Consider the following 21,123-nt stretch of genomic DNA (forward strand, 5'->3'; position numbering starts at 1 on the left):
GCAGTTTCAGCCCATCAGCAGGAGACCACCTACAAGCGGCAGGTGCAGAGGGCTTGTTGCCCAGGGAAACAAACCATCCAACCAGAAGAATGAATCCAAGAAGGGTCTCAGTCATATTGCATATGCTAAACAAGCAAACAGTCTACTAAAACCTCACCTGACTTTTAAAACCTGGATTAAATCTACCCCTAAGACTTTCTGAGCTCTAAGAAAAATAATCCTGGTTTATTTCCCTTTTGCTGGGGTCCACAGAAATTCGCCTTCATAATTTAAGATAGTTTTATTGCTTTCAGATATTCAGGGTGCAATGCGGGATGTTAAAACTCTGATCCTCAGGCTGGCTGGCAATAAAGATTCTGTTTAATGAAACAAATATTGAAATAGAATCCCACTGACCCCTCACCAAATGAAATATCTGGTCTCTGGAAGGGTCCCATTAATCAAAGTTTAAATGTGTGGAATAGAAGTTCTGTCCTACCTTCCACGCTATTGACATTACTAATTGGAAATTATGCTTAACAACCAACAATTATCTCTCAAGCAAGTTCACGGTTAATTTGATAGGTGGGGGAAAGCATTCAATAGTAATAACACTATAAAAATTAAGGCTGACACTGGCAAGAGAAATGGGAGATGAATTAGCTTGTCAGAGACAGGATGACCTTTGTACAAAAGGCCAGGTCTTTCATAACCAAGTGGAAGTCTGAGTCAATTTTGCAGTTGTGGTGATTAGTTGGGTTGACATCCCATAGTACTATCTGCAGAAAAGTCCGTACAAAAACGTTTATTTTTACAAGTTGTGCTGTTTGTGTGGTCTAATTAATGACTGAGTAAATGCAACTGAACACTGTGGTCTCCAAAACACTTCTACCCTCGTTCCCAATCACAGACTGTCATGAGGAATGATAGTGTGGTGGAACGTGCTTTTGTACAATGTACTTTCTGTCTTGTCTGCTCTAATGCAGGTTTGGAACATAGTTTGGAGATTGATCATCATTCAAATGGCTTTTCTACTGATGCCGGACCCATCTTACTGATGATGACAAAAGTGAGGGTTTAATCAGGAGCTCCATTACAGAATGGCATCATGTGAGAAAGTATCATAAATCATTGTGCGTGCACACCCACAGGAAATTTTTTGCTAGCTAGCCTTCTCTCTCTCTCTCTCTCTCTCTCTCTCTATATATATATATATATATATCCCGAGGGGTGGCATGGTAGCACTGTGGTTAGCACAATACTTCTCAACACCAGCAATTGCCATTAGGGGTTCAATTTCCACCACAATTTTGTATGTTTCCCCGTGACCGCATGGATTTTTTTCTGGGTTTCCTCCCAAATTCCAAAGATGTACAATTAGCATTAGGGTTAATCAGTTATTGGCACTAGAAGCAAGGTGACACTTGTGAGTTACCCCTGCCACGATCTTAGGACTGTGTTGGCTGTTGATGCAGGATGACACATTCAAGTTTTACTTACTTGTGACAAATACTGCTAATCTTTACTTTTAATCACCTAAAATCCTATTGAACAAACTCTCGTTTGATAAAATCAGATTTATGTGAAGGGGTGTTTGATGATCAGTGCAAATTTGTTGGGTCAAAGGTTCCTTTCCATGTTGTATGACTTTTCTTTAGCTGATTGACAGAAAACAGAGAGTGGGAATAAAGGGATCCTATTCTGGCTGGCTGCCAGTTACCAGTGGAGTTCCACAGGGGTCGGTGTTGGGACCGCTGCTTTTCACGATGTATGTCAATGACTTGGACTATGGGTTAATGGATTTATGGAAAAAATTTGCCGATGATACAAAGATAGGTGGAAGAGCAGGTAGTGTTGAGGAAACAGAGAGCCTGTAGAGAAACTTAGGTAGTTTAGGGGAATAGGCAAAGAAGTGGCAAATGAAGTACAATATTGGAAAGTGTATGGTCATGTACTTTGATGGAGGAAGTAAACAGGCAGACTATTATTTAAATGCGGAGAGAATTCAAAATGCAGAGATGCAAAGGGACTTGGGAGTCCTTATGCAGGATACCCTAAAGGTTAACTTCCAGGTTGAGTTAATGGTGAAGAAGGTGAATGCAATGTTGGCATTCATTTCTAGAAGTATAGAATATAAGAGCAGGTTGTGATGTTGAGGTACTATAAGGCACTTGTGAGGCCACACTTGGAGTATTGTGTGCTGTTTTGAGCTCCTTAGTTTAGAAAGGATATACTGACATTGGAGATGGCTCAGAGACGATTCATGAGAATGATTCCAGGAATGAAAGGGTTAACTTCTGTCAGCTCTTGGGCTGTATTCCCTGGAGTTCAGGAGAATGAGGGGGGAATCTTATAGAAACATCCCATATGCTGAAAGGCCTAAACAGATTAGATATGGCAAAGTTATTTCCCATGCTAGGGGAGTCCAGGACAAGAGGGCACGACTTCAGGATTGAAGAGTGTCCATTTAGAACAGAGATGCAGAGAAATTGTTTTAGTCAGAGGGTGGGAAATCTGTGGAATTTGTTTTCATGAGGAGCTGCGCAGGCTAAGTCATTGGGTACATTTAAGGCAGAGATTCTTGATTAGACAGGTTATCAAAGGGTGTGGGGAGAAGGCAGGGGAGTGGAGATGATTGGAAGAATTGGATTAGCCCATGGCGGAGCAGACTCGATGGGCTGAAAGGCCTACTTCTGCTCCTATATCTTACGATCTTATGATTTCATAAACCTCCCAACCAAAGAAAATTTCCTTCTGACATTGTCAGGTTTTACGTGGTCATCCACTCTGTGATGTGTTTAGGGATGTTTTACAATTTTAAAGATAATATAAAAATACAAATTATATATTTAGTGCACTAGGGGCATGCCCTTCTGACTTAAAGTGTCACTTTCAAATTTTTCTTGGTGTTAACTCATAGAATCATTTAGAATCATAGAGTCATAGAAAAGTACAGCACAAAAATAGGTCCTTCAGCCCATCTTGTTAGTGCTAAGCCATTTAAACTGCCTACTCCCATCAACTTTCACCTGGTCCCCAGCCTTCCATGCCCCTATCATTGATGTACCTATCCAAATTTCCCTTAAGCATTGAAATTGCACTCATATCCACTATGTGCACTGGCAGCTTGTTCCACACTCTGAGGGAAGAAGTTTCCCTTTATTTTCCCCTTAAACTATTCACCTTTCACCCTTAACCCATGACCTCTAGTTGTAGTCAGCCTCAATGGAAAAAGCCTGCTTGCACTTTATCTATTTCCCTCATAATTTTGCAAACCTCTATCAAATCTCCCCTTTTTATTGGGGGTATACATAAGAGTTAAATCACCAGAGTTCTGGATTATTGATCCAGAAGGCATGAGTTTAAATCCTGCAGTACTGTGCATAAGTCTTTGGGACCTGCGAATTTTCATATGGTTTCAGGTGGTATGGCTGCCACAGAGCCCTGATCTCAACATTATTGAGGCTGTCTGAGATTACCTGGAGAGACAGAAGCAAGCGGGACAGCCACAGTCTGCAGAAGTTACATGGAACAACTGACCAGCCTATTTTCTTATAAAGCACAGTGTACCTAAGAGAATTGATGCAGTTTTAAAGGTGGTCACGCCAAATGTTGATTTGATTTAGTTCTTTTACAGTTCACGGCTCGTTATAGTAAATATTTAGTATTTAGAAAGTTTTCAATTCATTTTATCTGACAGAATATTTTCTTTCGCTTTACAGATTTTTTATATGTTTCTAAGATTTTTGCACAGCTGGAAACTTTAAGATTAGTTACTTAATTAAAACTTGACTATTTGATAACACTCCCCCATAACTTTCCTCCAAATTCCATAATTTCCTGAAAGTCACGCCTCCTCATATCAGCCTTTTCCATCCTGAAAAAAAGAGATTTTGGCTGTTCACTCTATCATTAGATCTTGTACACTTCTATCAAGTCAACTTTCATCCTCCTTCCTCATTTGTGAGAGGAAATCTGAGCCAGCAGGATATACCTATGAGTTATAGGCAGAGAGCTCCACACAGATGACCCTGGAGAATCGCTGCAGCTGTGAGACAGTGCCACGGTGTCACAGTCGCATATCTACTAAAAAAAAAGGACAGTTACAGTCAAAGGCGAAGTAAATTTTTTATCTAAATACGGAGTATTCAGAGTATGTAGAGTTCTCCTTTTCACAGTGGAGAGGCTTGTGAGTTCCTGAGATCTCGAGAGAAATGCAAAGTGGAGCTTAGCTCATGGTAGGGTCACCCATGGTGGTAAGGTCAAGGGTGAGGTTCCAGACAAAGAATGATCCAAACATTACCTCAGTGATGGAGCCGGTGGAAGATAATGACACATCACAACGGCAGTGAAGGCAGAGGAAGGCTGCAGCAGTGAAGGGTCCCTAGTCATCTTGCATTCCATGTCACAGGAGTCTGACCCCAATCTGTTATGTGTGATGGCTGTCCATTCATCAGCCTCGCCATGTTAAACAAAGTCACTCACAAGCGTCCTCCATTAAAGGAATCCACCTTGACTACACCCTTAGGAGAAGATCAAACACAACTCGAATGATCACGCTGCTATTGACTTGAAATCCATTTTCTTGCAGGCATTTACAGGAAAATAAAGTAAGAAATAAACAAAATAAGATGACCAGAAATGTCATGGCAGCATATACTTTTCCCAAGTCCCTCACATCCCATTCATGACTTTGAAATTTCAGTCATTTGCACTGGGTCATATTTCTTCCCTATTTTAGCGTAGGGCAACTTTGTCTCACAATTTGCAATTAATTGCTTTTAATGAGAAATCCTCCAACTGCCACCTCAGGGTTACATGTTATGCTGAAGACAGAAATAATCTTTGTTTTCTTTCTTCTGGCTTCAGAACAAATCCGAGGGAAAGCTGTACAGAGATATTTATATAAACACAACGATGATCCATTAGAAGAGCACAGTCGAGTTAATTAACCAGCAGCCTGCAGTCTTTAGAGTTAGAAGATAGCCTATAATCCTATGGTAAATAGAGAGCTTAATAGAGATCTTGATTCAGCATTGATCTGTCTGTCCATCAAGTTAAATTATCTAGCATACTGCAATTCAGAAATTCTGAATTTTCAACCTCAAGGCCTTCGTTTGTCTCACTACATCTCTACCAGCCTCTACTTTAAGACAATCCTTAAATCCCACTTTTTTGAGCTAGTTTTGTTTACCTTCCCTAACCTATGTAGCAAAGTGCCAGATTTGTTTTTGATGGCATCCCTATGAGGCTCCGTGAGTTCCTTCAGTACGATTCTTATGCCTTATACAGCACAGATGGACTCATGCCAAACAGTAGGGTACTAGAGGCAGCCATTGGAATCTGGAGCAACGTGCAATCTGTTGGAGGAACTCAGTGGGTCAAGTAGCAGCTGTGGTGGTGCGGGGGGAGGGGGGAACGTGGAAAGGAATGTGTTGTACCTCTTCGTGCCTTATGGCACATTGATCAACAAGCTTGCTGTTTCTTTAGCTTTCATCTGTTTTTTTTTACAAGGATGATTTGCCAACTCAACTCAGCATGGATGAAGAGCGTGCGAGGAGCTGGCTGGATTTGAACCCAGGACCACTCACATCGAAGTCCGCTGTTAATGCCACTACACCGTGGCCAGATAAATGAACTTGTAGGGTAATAGTGGGTGACAAGTGTCACATATTGTTCATAATAGAAACTGTTCTATATAATTCACAAACACCGTCACTGAGGGCACGTTAAGAGACAGCATCTGGTGTGATGACATCAGTGTAAGGAAACTGCTCAAGTCAAGTCAAGTCAAGTCGCTTTTATTGTCATTTCAACCATAACTGCTATGTACAGTACATAGTAAAAATGAGACAACGTTTTTTTTCAGGACCATGGTGTTTCATGACACAGTACAAAAATTAGTCTGAACTACATAAAAAAAACACAGAAAGAAACCTACACCAGACTACAGACCTACACAGGACTGCATAAACTGCACAAAACAGTTCAGGCATTACAATAAATGATAATCCAGACAATAGGGCAGTAAGGTGTCAGTCCAGGCTCTGGGTATTGAGGAGTCTGATAGCTTGGGGGAAGAAACTGTTACATAGTCTGGTTATGAGAGCCTGAATGCTTTGGTGCCTTTTCCCAGACGGCAGGACGGAGAAGAGATTGTATGACGGGTGCGTGGGGTCCTTCATAATGCTGTTTGCTTTGCAGATGCAGCATGTAGTGTAAATGTCCATGATGGCGGGAAGAGAGACCCTGATGATCTTCTCAGCTGACCTCACTATCCGCTGCAGGGTCTTGCAATCCAAGATGGTGCAATTTCCGAACCAGGCAGTGATGCAGCTGCTCAGGATGCTCTCGATACAACCCCTGTAGAATGTGATGAGGATGGAGGTGGGAGATGGACTTTCCTCAGCCTTCGCAGAAAGTAGAGATGCTGCTGGGCTTTCTTTGCTATGGAGCCGGTGTTGAGGGACCAGGTGAGATTCTCCGTCAGGTGAGCACCAAGAAATTTGGTGCTCTTAACGATCTCTACTGAGGAGCCGTCGATGTTCAGTGGGGAGTGGTCGCTCCATGCCCTCCTGAAGTCAACAACCATCTCTTTTGTTTTTCTCACATTAAGAGACAGGTTGTTGGCTCTGCACCAGTCCGTTAGCTGCTGCACCCCCTCTCTGTAAGCTGACTTGTCGTTCTTGCTGATGAGACCCACCATGGTCGTGTCATCAGCAACTTGATGATGTCGTTCGAGCTGTGTATTGGTGCACAGTCATGGGTCAGCAGAGTGAACAACAGTGGACTGAGCACGCAGCCCTGGGGAGTCCCTGTGCTCAGTGTGATGATGTTGGAGATGCTGCTCCCGATCCGGACTGACTGAGGTCTCCCAGTCAGGAAGTCTAGGATCCAGTTGCAGAGGGAGGTGTTCAGACCCAGTAGGCTCAGCTTTCCAATCAGTTTCTGAGGGATGATTGTGTTGAATGCTGAACTGAAGTCTATGAACAGCATCCGAACGTATGTGTCTTTTTTGTCCAGGTGGGATAGGGCCAGGTGGAGGGTGATGGCAATGGCGTCATCTGTGGTGCGGTTGGGACGGAGTGCAAACTGCAGGGGGTCCAGTAAGGGGGGCAGCAGGGTCGTGATATGCCTCAGGACGAGCCTCTCAAAACACATCATGATGACGGACGTGAGTGCAACAGGATGGTAGTCATTTAGGCAGAACATTGAAGACTTCTTCGGTACGGGGATGATGGTGGCGGCCTTGAAACAGGTTGGTTGCTTTTGGGTTTTTCTTAATGGAAGGAAAGGCTGAGGCTTTTGTTATGCACATAAAATGACTCTCCCAAGTTTTATTCACAAAATCTTACAAACAGTGAATACTCCAAGTTGAAGCCTTGCATGACAGCTGCAGTGCGCTTGTGACTTGCTGATTTGCTACTGAATCAGAATCAGAATCAGGTTTATTATCACCGGCTTGTGTTGTGAAATTTGTTAACTTAGTAGCAGCAGTTCAGTGCAATACATAATATAGAAGAAAAAATAATAAAAAAATAAAAAATAGGTAGATCAGTTACATATATTGAACAGATTAATAATCGTGCAAAAAACAAAAATAATATATATTAAAAAAGTTCAAGGGTTCAATGTCCATTTAGGAATCGTGTGGCAGAGGGGAAGAAGCTGTTCCTGAATCGCTGAGTGTGTGCCTTCAGGCCTCTGTACCTCCTACCTGATGGTAACAGTGAGAAAAGGGCATGCCCTGGGTGCTGGAGGGCCTTAATAATGGACACTGCCTTTCTGAGACACCGCTCCCTGAAGATGTCCTGGGTACTTTGAAAGCTAGTACCTAAGATAGAGTCAACTAAATTTACATAGAAAACCTACAGCACAATGCAGGCCCTTCAGCCCAAAAAGTTGTGCTGAACATGTCCCTACCTGAGAAATTACTAGGCTTACCTATAGCCCTCTATTTTTCTAAGCTCCATGTACCTATCTAAAAGTCTCTTAAAAGACCCTATCGTATCTGCCTCCACCACTGTTGCTGGCAGCCCATTCCATGCATTCACCACTCTCTGAGTAAAAAAACTTACCCCTGACATCTCCTCTGTACCTACTCCCCAGCACCTTAAAGTTGTGCCTTCTAGTGGCAACCATTTCAGCCCTGTGAAAAAGCCTCTGACTATCCACATAATCAATGCCTCTCATCATCTTATACACCTCTATCAGGTCACCTCTCATCCTCCGTTGCTCCAAGGAGAAAAGGCTGAGTTCACTCAACCTGTTCTCATAAGGCATGCTCCCCAATCCAGATAACATCCTTGTAAATCTCCTCTGCACCCTTACTATGGTTTCCACATCCTTCCTGTAGTGAGGCAACCAGAACTGGGCACAGTACTCCAAGTGGGGCCTGACCAGGGTCCTATATAGCTGTAACATTACCTCTTGGCTCCTAAATTCAATTCCACTATTGATGAAGGCCAATACACAGTACACCTTCTTAACCACAGAGTCAACCTGCGCAGCTGCTTTGAGCGTCCTATGGACACAGACCCCACGATCCCTCTGATCCTTCACACTGTCAAGAGTCTTACCATTAATACTATATCCTGACCTACCAAAATGAACCACTTTCCGTTTACCTGGATTGAACTCCACCTGCCACTTCTCAGCCCAGTTTTGCATCCTATCGATTTCCTGCTGTAACCTCTGACAGCCCTCCTCACTATCCACAAATCTTCCAACCTGGTGCAGCTCCTTTTGGTCCTGTGCAGTGGCCCCTCCGTACCAGACAGTGATGCAGCCTGTCAGAATGCTTTCCACAATATATCTACAGAAGTTTCTTAGTGTATTTATTGACATACAAAACCTCTTCAAACTCCTAATGAATTATAGTTCCTGTGTTGTCTTCTTTATAACTGTATTGATGTGTTGGGACCAGGTTAGGTCCTTAGAGATCTTGACACACAGGAACTTGAAACTGGTCACTCTCTCCATTTCTGATCCCTCTATGAGGTTGGGAATGTGTTCCTTCATCTTACCCTTCCTAAAGTCCACAATTAGTTCTTTCATCTTACTGACATTGAGTGACATTGAGGTTGTTGCTGCAACACCACTTCACTAAATGGCATGTCTCACTCCTTTCCACTGACTCGTCACCATCTGAGAATCTACCAACAAAGGTTGTATCATCAGCAAATTTAAAGATGGTATTTGAGTTAATCCTAGCCACATAGTTATAGGTTATAGAGCGAGTAGAGCAGTGGGCTAAGCACACACCCCTAGGAGGAGATGTTTACCAGGTATGATGTTGCAGCCATCACTGAGTCGTGGCTGAAGGTGGTTGTAGTTGAGATTTGAATGTCCAAGGTTGCAGGTTATATCGGAGAGATAGGAAGGTAGGCGGAGAGGGTGGTGTAGCTCTGCTGGTAAAGAACGGCATTAAATCAATAGAAAGTGGTGACATAGGATCGGAAGATATTGAATCCTTGTGGGTTGAGTTAAGAAATTGCAACAGTAGAAGGACATTGATGGCAGTTATATACAGGACTCCCAACAGTGGTTGGGAGGTGAACCACAGATTACAACAGAAAATAGAAAAGGCGAGTCAAAAAGCCAATGTTCTGGTAGTTATGGGAGATTTTAACATGCCGGTTGATTGGAAAATTCAGGTTGGTAAAGAATCTTAAGAGAGTGAGTTTGTTGAATGCCTAAGACTTGGCTTTTTAGAGTGGTTTGTTGTTGAGCTTACTGGGGGATCAGCTATACTGGATTGAGTGATATGTAATGAACTGGAGGCGATTGGGGAGCTTAAGGTAAAAGAACCATTATGACACAGTGATCAGAATATGATAGTGTTCAACTTGAAATTTGATAGGGAGAAAGTAAAGTCTGATGTAACAGTATTTACATCAGAAAGGAAAATTACTAAAGTATAAGAGAGGAGTTGACCAAAGTAAATTGGAAGGAGATGCTGGCAGGGATGTCAGCAAAGCAGCAATGGTGTATGTTTCTGGGAAAAATGAAGAATGTGCAGGACATGTGTATTCCAAAAATAAAGACGTACTCAAATGATAAAATAGCACAACCTAGGCTGATAAGGAAAGTCAAAGCAATTGTAAAAACAAAAGAAAGAGCATAACAACAAAACAAAAATTAGTGGGAAGACAGAGGACTGCGAAGTTTTTAAAAACCTACAGAGAGCAGCTAAAAAATCATTAGAAGGGAAAAGATGAAATATGAAAGCAAGCTAGCAAATAATATCAAAGTGAATAGTAAAAATTTTTTCAAGTATGTTAAAAATAAGAGAGAAATAAGTGGGGATGTAGGACCACTAGAAAATGAGACAGGAGAAATAATAACAGGGGACAAGGAGACGGCTGATGAAATAAATGAGAATTTTGCATCTGTCTTCATTATGGAAGACACTAGCAGTATGCCTGATGTTGCAGTGTGTGAAGGAAGAGAAATTGATGCAAGAGAGAAGGTGCTCAAAAAGCTGAAAGACCTAAAGGTACATAAGTCATCCAGACCAGAGGAACTGCAACCTAGGGTTTTGAAAGAGATAGTGTTAGAGATTGTGGTGGCATTAGAAATGACCTTTCAAAAATCATTGGACTGGCATGGTGCCAGAAGACTGGAAAATTACAAATGTCACTCCACTCTTTAAGAAAGGAGGAAGGCAGCAGAAAGGAAATTATAGACCAGTTAGCCTGACCTCAGTGGTTGGGAAGATGTTAGAGTCAATTATCTTGTCCTGTGTCACAAAGTACTCCATCACGTCATCCTTAATAATTAAGGATGAAGTGATGGAGTACTTGGTGACACAGGACAGGATAGTACAAAGTCAACACGAGGAAATCTGCAGATGCTGGAAATTCAAGCAATACACACAAAATGCTGGTGGAACACAGCAGGCCAGGCAGCATTTATAAGGAGAAGCACTGTCGATATTTCGGGCCGAGACCCTTCGTCAGGACTAACCGAAAGGAAAGATAGTAAGAGATTTGAAAGTAGGAGGGGGAGGGGGAAATGCGAAATGATAGAAGACCGGAGGTGGTGGGGTGAAGCTAAGAGCTGGAAAGGTGATTGGCAAAAGGGATACAGAGCTGGAGAAAGGAAAGGATCATGGGATGGCAGGCTTCAGGAGAAAGAAAGGGGGAGGGGAGCACCAGAGGAAGATGGAGTACAGGCAGAGTGATGGGCAGAGAGAGAGAAAATAAAGGAGAAAAAAATATGTCAGGGATGGGGTAAGAAGGGGAGGAGGGGCATTAACAGTGGTTAGAGAGATCAATGTTCATGCCATCAGGTTGGAGGCTACCCAGCCGGTATATAAGGTGTTGTTCCTCCAACCTGCGGTGGCTTCGTCTTGAGTGTGGCCTCCTCTACTGTCAAGATGAAGCCACACTCAGTGAAATGTTTCATTTGTGTTAACAATCAACACAGTACATGGACGTGCTCGGGGCAGGCTCAAGTGTTGCCGTGTTTCTGGTACCATCATAGCATGCCCCAACTCGTAAATCTCTGGAGCGTGGGAGGAAACAGCACCTGCAGAAAACCCACACGGCCGCAGGGAGAGTGCACAGACTCCTTACAAACAGTGGTGGAAGTTGAACCCCAATCACTGGTGCTGTAAAGCATTATGCTAACCACTGCACTACCAAAATGCCTCAATCTTTGTCCACAAAGACCTTCATCACATGGACGGATACCTTCCCAATGCAAGTGGCAGTTAGAAGTTTAGTGTCAGATTACACAATGTCTCAAAAATACTTGAAATTATTTCCATCTTTGATTAAGCTTATTGTTAACAATCATTCTACTCTGTTGCAGGAAGTTACTACCAGCAGGACAGACGAAAAGTGTCAAGGGTATCGTCAAAATCTCTATGAAGACATGCAACATCCACTCTGGTTTGGATGGACTGAAGCAAACAAAGGTCATGTTAGCAACTGGTCAGCATGAGCAAGTTGGGCCCCTTTCTGTTCTGTGTGACAATGTCTCTATGAGACCATACTAGGAGCAGAATTAGACCATGGAATCTGCCCAGACATTCAGTCATAGCTGAATTTCTTCAAAAACACGAGGAAGTCTGGAGATAATGGAAATCCAAAGCAACACACACAACTTCTGGAGAGACTCAGCAGGTTTGGCATTCTATGGAAATTTAGAATTTATATTTCGAGTCCTGAAGAAGGATCTCAGCTTGAAACATTGACTGCTTATTCACTTCCATAGGTGCTGCCTGACCTGCTCAGCCCCTCCAGCATTTTTGTGTGATTTTCTTCAAACCCACTCTCCTGCCTTCTCCCTGTACCTTTTTTACTGCCCAAGAACCTAGCCTTAAATGCACCCTATGACTTGGCCTCCACAGCCATCTGTGGCAATGAATTCCACAGATTCACCATTCTTTGGCTGAAAATAATTCTCCTCACCCCAATTCTAAATGGGCGTTTCTTTATTCTGTGAAATCTAGACTCTCCTAAAAATGGAAATGTCCTCTTCATGTTCACTCTATTTAGGCCTTTTAGAATTGGCAGGTTACAATAGTATTTAATTTACTTAGAGATACGACACAGTAACAGGCCCCTCCAATTACTGAGCCCACACCACCCAATTACACCCATGTGACCAATTAACCTGCTAACTCATATGTCTTTGGAATGTGCGAGGAAACCAGAGCACTGGGCGGAAACCCACATGGACACTGGGAGAACAAACAAACTCCTTAGAGACAGCCGCAGAGATGAACCTGGGTTGCTGACACTGTACGAGTATTACTCTAAATGTGACACTGCTGTGTTGCCATCTGTGTTGCTGTGTTGTACTAGATGGCTTCTGAGTGCCACCTAGTACAATTCCAGAGACGTCAAACACACCTCCTGGGATCCTCTGACCAATGCCATTCAAAGTGGAGAAAGGATCTATTGTGTACGTCAAGGCACCGGGTCAAATGGAGGAAAGCAACAGGAGGACCACACCATTGCAAAGAGTGTCCAAGTGCCAATCCACCAGCCCGCCTCCCACTCACCTGTGGAGGTGTGTGGAAGTTGGTTTGATTAGTTACCTCAATCTCGAAAAAGGTGGAATGGCAGTGAGCTGTCCATGATTTTGGGGGAACTACCTGTGAAGAACTTGCAGGGAGTAATGTAAGTAGTTTTTCTCTCCCACTGTTACTGAAGGGCAGCCTCAAGTTCTCCCTACGTGAAACTGAATGTCCATATTCTTGTGTCAGATGCTTGCACTATCATCATTTATCATCATCTCCAATTCCTGTTCCCATTCATTTAATCTGTCCAGATTCTTTAAATGCTCTTAATCTCCCCATGTGAACCATCTGGCCACATTGAGGCCAGTTCCAAATATCGTTACTGATTTAGAGTGAAGTTGGACTAAAATGGTGCGCAAACACCATTTGTCATACCCACTTATTAGATGTGTTCCAGACAACAAGAAAAATGTAAGAAAATTAAGTTTGGCAAAAGATCTTAACTGAATTTCCATTGATTTCTGTTTGCCGTTTAGTTAAATGGAGATGACAGTGTGGCGAGAGTTTGCACTGTAGACATTGTCCATCATCTGATATCTTGTTTGCCTTCCCCAGAATCAATTGACAGGTTTCATTCTGAGACAATCAAATGGGACTAGCACCAACACTTGTATCAGAGCAAGAACATCTAGACATCTGAGAAGTCGTCCTTCTTCAAAGAAAGGGGATTTCCTTCCTCCGCCTGCCGAGCTCCTGCAGCACTTTGTGTATATTACTGTATATTAGTCTCATCCCCGTTCTCTGAATTTGGGCAATGTCAGATCTTGCTGTCCAGTCTTTGAGATGTTTGGTGGCTAGGGGCATCTTGTTGAGCCATTCTAGTCCTGCTGGTGAAAACTGTTCCCAGAGCGCTACTCTGTACTGGATTTGGAACTGGTTTATTATTGTCACCTGTACTGAAATCCAGTGAAAATCTTGTCTTGCACACTGTTATAGAGTTGTGGAACACTACAGCACAGAAACAGGCTCCTTGGCCCATCTAGTCTGTGGTGAAATATTCTCCCACCTGGTGCCGTTGCCCTGCACTCGGACCATAACCCCTTTCCATCCATGTACCATCCAAATTTCTCTTAAATGTTGAAATCAAACCTATATCCACTACTTCAGCTGACAGCTCATTCCACACAGGTCTGTTCAGACAGACCAGGCCACTGCACAGTGTGTTGTGGTAGAACCAACACAACAACAGAATGCAGAATATAGAGTTACAGCTCCAGGGGAAGTGTAGTGCAGGTAGACAGTAATATGCAAGATCATAGCAAGGTAGATTGTGAGGTCAAGTGTCCAACTTATTACACGAAGGATCTATTTAATAGTCTTATAACAGTGGGGTTGAAGCTCTCCTTAAATCTAGTGGTATATATTTTCAGGCTTTTGTATCTGCCTGCTGGAAGAAGGGAGAAGGGAGAATGTCCAGAGTGGGAGTTTCTGGACCTAGAACATACAATAATTAAGGAATGAAGTAATAATTCCAAGACAAGAGTGTGTGTGACCTGTAAGAGATCTTGCAGGTGGTGGTGTTGCAATAAAACCATAATATATTGAAACATACTTAAGCCATTTGGCCCATTGAGTCTGCTCTGCAATTTAAACATGGCTGATCTGTTGCCCACTCAGCCCCAGTCTCCTGCCTTCTCCTTGAATCTCATCATTCCCTGACCAACCAAGGATCTATCAACCTCTGCCTTAAATGTACCCAATGACTTGGCCTGCACATTCACCTGTGGCAATGATATGCTGATGCTTGATACCCCTGTCCTTCTTGGTGGAGAGGAGTGCAAGGTTGGGCAGTGCTCTGGAAGTTGGCTGGATGTAACTCCAGTGCACATCTGCATGGAGTTCTGTCAAAGGAAAGCAGCATCCATCATTAAGGACCCCCACCACCATTGTGTTTCTTGTGCATGCCTGCAAAGAAATAAATCTCAGGGTTGTATATAGTGGATGTCGGTTTGGGGGAGAGGGGAGAAATTTTGTAGGAAACTGAGGGAGGAAACTGCCTTTTCATCCAGAGGGAGATCAATATATGGAATGAGCTGACAGAGGAAGTGGTTGAGGCAGGTATATTAACAACACTTAAAAGGCATTTGGACAGGTGCATGGATAGGAAGTGTTTTGAAAGATATGGGTCAAGTGCAGGCCATTGCAACTAGATTAGGTTGGAATCTTGTTTGGTATGGAAATGTTGGAGTGAAAGGCTAAACTTCATCAGCTGAAGCAGTTGTAAATCAAATTTCTTCCAATACCCAAATAAATAAAAATATGGATGTGACTGTCAGGGCATATTCTGGAATTTGGATCTGTAGTAAACATTAATTTCAGCAACCAATCTTTAGACCTGAATGTGGATCATAGATTAAATTTAAAATGCAGCCCTGTTTCCTGGAGCTGTGGACATCAGTTAATTGAAAAACCAGATAATACTGATTTATATTCATTTTCTGTTCTGGAGTGTGGGTGCGAAGGAGATGTGAAATTATATGTAATTCAAAGGAAGCATTGTAGGTACATTGTAAATATAAAGTTTTTTGATCTTTAGCATTTAAAATGTCATGTAACATTGGGTCAAACAGGCCTCTTCCTTTGAAAGGGTCCCAATATGATGTCTGCTGCTCATTTTTGTTGAATAAAACTCCTTTATATCCACTAGCTTCAGTGCATCTTCGGCAACTTTGTCCATGGGACATCATTTCGATGGCAGCATGGTTGTGTGGCGGCTAGTGTAACACCATTACAGAACGGCAGTGACCCAGGTTCAATTCCTGCCGCTCTCTGTAAGGAGTTTGCACATTCACCCCATGTCCATGTGAGTTTCCTCTGGGTGTTCTGTTTCCCCCCACATTCCAAAGCCGTACGGGTTAGTAGGTTAACTGGTCATCTGGGTATGGTTGGCTGGCTCATGCTCGTTGAACTGGAAGAGCCTTTTACTGTGTTGTATCTCTAAATGAAAATAAATATGAAACATCAATCCCACATTGCATCACAGCCCACAGAGAACAGATACATCCCATGGGACAGGAGCATCACACCTGGCAGTTGTCTGGTTGAATTAGACTGTGACAGCTTCAAAGCTCAGCAGGAGAGCAAATAATGCAGCAAATTTAAAGCCGTCAAGCAAATAAATGGGCTTCCTGTAAAACATTGGCTTGTTGTTTCTCCTATTACAAACTGTTTGCATCAATTTCAGGTCTCAGCTCCAGCGGAACATCTTGAAAGTAATTATTGGGAGCAGGGAGTGAGCAGCTTGACACCAGAAGGAACTGCATGATATTCATGGTTTGTACAGGCTGTAGTGCAATGATTGACATTTGAATAATAGCAGCAGATTTGCCTTGAACTGGTGTCGTCTTTCACAATGAACGTGACATCAAGCCCCTGTCTACTCTCTCTGGTGGGCACCTTAGACATGACTTTGCAGAAATACAGCAGAGGTAACATTGAAGTTAAAAAGGAGATGAGATTTCTGTGGGCTGCTAAACACATTTTCTGTGGAATGATTCCTTTGTATTTTCCAATCCTATTTTGCTATGTTTACTGGCAGATTAGACATGTTTTAACTGATGATATACAAACTACAAAATACACAAAGAAACAGGTTTATAATTACTGACTCACCTACCTCATGAAATTTGCTGTTTTGCAGCAGCATTAAAGATTCAAAGTACATTTATTATCAAAAAATGTATAAATTATACATCTTTGAGACTCGTCTGCTTACTGGCAGGCACAAAGCAAGAAACCTGAGAGAACCCAATTATAATAAAAAGACCAACTCCCAAAGCAGAGAGAAAGAGAAAAAACACAAATCAAGCGAACAATAAAAGCATTCCAACCCAAATTGGGTCCTTAGATCCGAATCCCCAGGGCATCTGGAGTAGGCCCAAAGCCTTGGTCTTAGCTCAACATATTAGCGGGGCAATTCGCTGCGAAGATCACAGACACAAAGCACGGCAGCCAGGGCAGTCACACAGCATCACAGAGAGCGGCGTGAACATCGTGAGAGACCGACTGAAATCGGCCCGACTCTCTCCTTTGAGTGCAAGGCATAGAAATTACTACTGTTACAAAAGCACAAACAAGAGGAAACCTGCAGACGCCGGAAATCCAAGTGACACACACAAAATGCTGGAGGAAATTTTTGTGGGCCGAAACGCCGACTGTACTTTTTTCCATAGATGCTGCCTGGCTGCTGATTTTCCCAGCACTTTGTGTGTGTTACTGCTATAAAAAAAAGGTGCTAAAAAGGAATAATGAGGTAATGTTCTGGGTTCATGGACCGTTTGGAAATCTGATGGCAGAGGGGAAGAGGGTATCCCTAAATTGTTGAGGGTGGGTCTTCAGGCTTCTGTACCTGATGGCAGAAACAAGAAGAGCACAATATTTGTCATGACAGTTTTATATGATTCCCTATCTCGGATGGGTGGCAGGGTGGAGATATGTCTCTACCAAAGGAGTTATAAGGCACTCCTTCCCTCCGCTAGCCTGCAGCTCACCCCTGGGCAAGGTTTAGCCTCTCCGATAAAGGTCACACAAAGCTAGGGGAACAGCTGGCGGACAGTCGTCTGAGCAGCTGGTGCGTATCACAGGTTCTGGTTATGTGACCACTGATGCCAGGCAGACAATCTCTGAAGAATATTTAAGATGGTTGGTGTCACCCATCTTGTAAAGGCACTGCCCAGAAGAAGGCAATGGCAAACCACTTCTGTAGAATAATTTGCCAAGAACAGTCATGGTCACAGAGCCCGTGATCATCCATGTCATACAATATGGTACATAACGATGATCCCAGATCAATCTTTCCATCTTTTAAAATCATTTCCAAAGGCTGTTCATTCAATCACTACAGCATCACATTGCATCTATATTCCAATATCCCATGATTCACACTGTTTACAATCAATAGTTTCAAATTGTAGCAAAAACATCTCTATCCAGAATGCACTTGAGCCTTGGTGGTGCTCAACAGTCCCAGAAATCCCCCAATGTACCCATGGGTACAGCAAGCTCCTTCTCCAATGACACATGGATACAGAAGAGAGGCAGTCAATCACATCAGGGAGAACCCTCAACTGCCTTCATCTGGACCCATGAATGGCCACCCTAGCCAAGCACAGGAGCAAACCCTCACCTAATCTCTCTTAAGGAAGCATGCTTTAAGAACTTGCATCATTGGAACTTAATTGATAAATACAAGCTGGTACTTCATTCAATGATATTTATTTTAGCTGAGAGGGCTGAAAGATGTCAGAGATTTTCATGCTTCTAATCATGGCCCTCTTTTGGTTAGGATCAACCATTAACGTTGTGTCTTAGCTGTCTACATGACATGCAAACGCAAAGTGCACTGCAGATGCTGTGATCAAATCAAGATGTACAAAAAAGCTAGATGAACTCAGCAGGTCGGGCAGCATCCATTGAAAGGAGCGGTCAATGTTTCGGGTCAAGACCCTTCGTGCAAGGCTGGGCAGTACGATAAGAAGAGTAAGCTGTTGTCCATGCAGCAGGTACCCCCTCTCCATGAACCCAAAGGAACGGCAGAGACCAATACAGTATGGCACCAGCAGCGCTGCAGGGGTTGCCAGTCAGCATTGAACTCAACGTAGGACTGCCATTAGGACCCAGCTCTGGATTTCTTCCCCAAACATTTCCTTATTCCCGAAGCCTGCCCCATAAGTGGGTATAACTGCAAGGCAGCTGAGGCCTGAGACCAGAGCTTTCCTTCTCCTAGATGAGCTGCCAACCACGGATGACGAGCCTCATCTGACCGAAGTGACTGGATGTAAGGTGCCAGTAATCTGCCATTTCCTCTTCTCCTGTCAGTAGACGTGGCTCCACCCGGCTTAGTACATAAACCACATGTGAAGGCAAGGAGCTACGCTTGGTTGTCAGAGGATATTTGAGGCTTACGCCTTTGGGAGTATTTAATAGGTAGGAGGATCTTATCTCCACTAGGCCCCCACCGGCTATAACAAACTTAAGGAACCACATCTCTGGAATGTAATTATGTTTCTTATTAAATGTCTTATTAAAAGCTACAGCAAGAGTTAGACAGAATGAAATTTGTGTCACTTAGTTCTGACAAAAAATAAATTGACTATTTCAAAGTTCTGCTCGCTATTCTGCTGCATGTTTTTTAAGCCTGCCTTTGGAGTTTCTGTCTACATAGATAAAATTCACAAGGATATTGCAGGTACTTGAAGACCTGAGTGATAAGGAAATGTTTAATAGGTTAGGATGCTTAGGGAACAACATCTCCTCCACAATCTGCATCAACTCAGGAGCACCACAGGGATGTGTGCTTAACTCCCTGCTCTACTCACTTTACACCAATGATTGTGCGGCTAAGCTGAGCTCCAACACCATATACAAGTTTGCTGATGACACCACTGATGTGGCCCATATCAAAGGTTGTGAAGAATCAGCATAAAGGAGTGAGATTGAAAATTCAGTTGTGTGGTGTCAGAGCAACAGCCTCTCATTCGATATCAACAATACCAAAGAACTGACTGTAAGCTTGAGGAGAGGAAAACCAGAGGTCCATGAGCCAGTAATCATTGGAAGATCAGAGAGAGTCAGTAACTTTAAATTCCTGGGGGTCACTTTCTCAGAGAACCTGTCCTGGACCCGTCACATTAATACAAGTGTAAAGAAAGCACAATAGCGCCTCTACTTCCTCAGGAGTTTGAGGATATTTGGCAAGTCATCAAAAACCGTCTATAGGTTTTTGTGTGGTGGAAAATGTAAATGCTACTCCATTATGGCCTGGTATGGGAACACCAAAGCCTTTGAGCAGAAAATCCATAAAAGGCAGTGGTTTCAGCCCAGTGCAGCATGGGTAAAACCCTCCCAACCACTGAGCACATCTACATGAAATATTGTTGTAGAAAAGCAACGTCCATCATCAAAGATCCTCACCACCCTGGCCGTGCTCTTTTCTTGCTTCCAGAGACTTTTCCTAGAGGGGAAATGGCTAATACAAGGAGGCATACGTTTTAAGCTGTTGGGAAGAAAGTCTCGGGAAGATATCAGAGTTAGTTTAATTTTACCCAGTGAGTGGTGAGTGCATGGAACACCCTGCAGGGGTGGTGGTAGATGCAGATGCATTAGGGACGTTTAAGAAACTCTTAGATGGGCATATAGATGAAAGGAAAGTGGAGGGCTATATGGGAGGGAAGGGTTAGATTGATCTTGGAGTAGGTTAAAAGTTCGGCATATTGTAGGCCAAAGGGCCTGTACTGTGTTGTAATGTTCTGTGTTCTTAAATGATAGTGCTATTTGCTTCCTTAAGATTTCTGTATAAATATAATAAATTGTAATATGTATGAAGCATAAAAATGACATTAATGGAAGAAAATAAATAATTGGACATTTTCTGGATAGCTTCTAAGGAGTACACCAAGTGGCTACAGGCAATAGTAGACATCACTGGAATGAGGAATGACCATTGCAATGTCATTACTACTGTACAATGTCCTATGTATGTTACTCAAAATGGCCTCTTTGGTTTGTTACAAGTAGGAATGCTTCTTTGTCGGATAAGTGTTTCTCTCGCCGTTGTTTCACTTTAGAATGGCTGATATGGTAATTGTATTCATTTGTTAATCAATGGAGAATGTTATTGTGTCTTGTGATGCTGGGAACTTGGGGGAGGGGTTTTCGTGGGTTTTTTGGTGGGAGGAGAGAGTGGGAGGAAGACGTCGAGGAAGGTGGACGTGCGCTGCACTGCTCGGAAGACCCCCGGGCGTGGTCCTAGGTGCGAAGACGTGGAGGTCGGAGGCAAGCGACGAGGGGTCGATTGGTTCGTTGATTGAGCTCCAACGAGTGCACTGAACAGACTGAACTTTGATAAGTTGGCGCCTTTTGTTTTTTTCCTTGTATATATATATTGTATTGCCTACTACTCTTTTAATTTTAGTAAACTCTTTAAAGTGTATATCATAACGGTATTTGTTGTGGGTTTGATACTGTTGGCGGGCGCGAGGCATAAAACTCGATTCTCACAGCACCTGCGTGCACGGGAGGTGGGTTGGTGAGTGGCTGGATCTCCTTTTTCCCCTAGACATATACCAGCCTGTTGGGTAAGTGTTACACTACATTGTAATTTCAAAGTTTAA

This window comes from Hypanus sabinus, chromosome 7, assembly GCF_030144855.1.
Source record: "Hypanus sabinus isolate sHypSab1 chromosome 7, sHypSab1.hap1, whole genome shotgun sequence".
In the NCBI taxonomy this organism is placed as follows: Eukaryota; Metazoa; Chordata; class Chondrichthyes; order Myliobatiformes; family Dasyatidae; genus Hypanus; species Hypanus sabinus.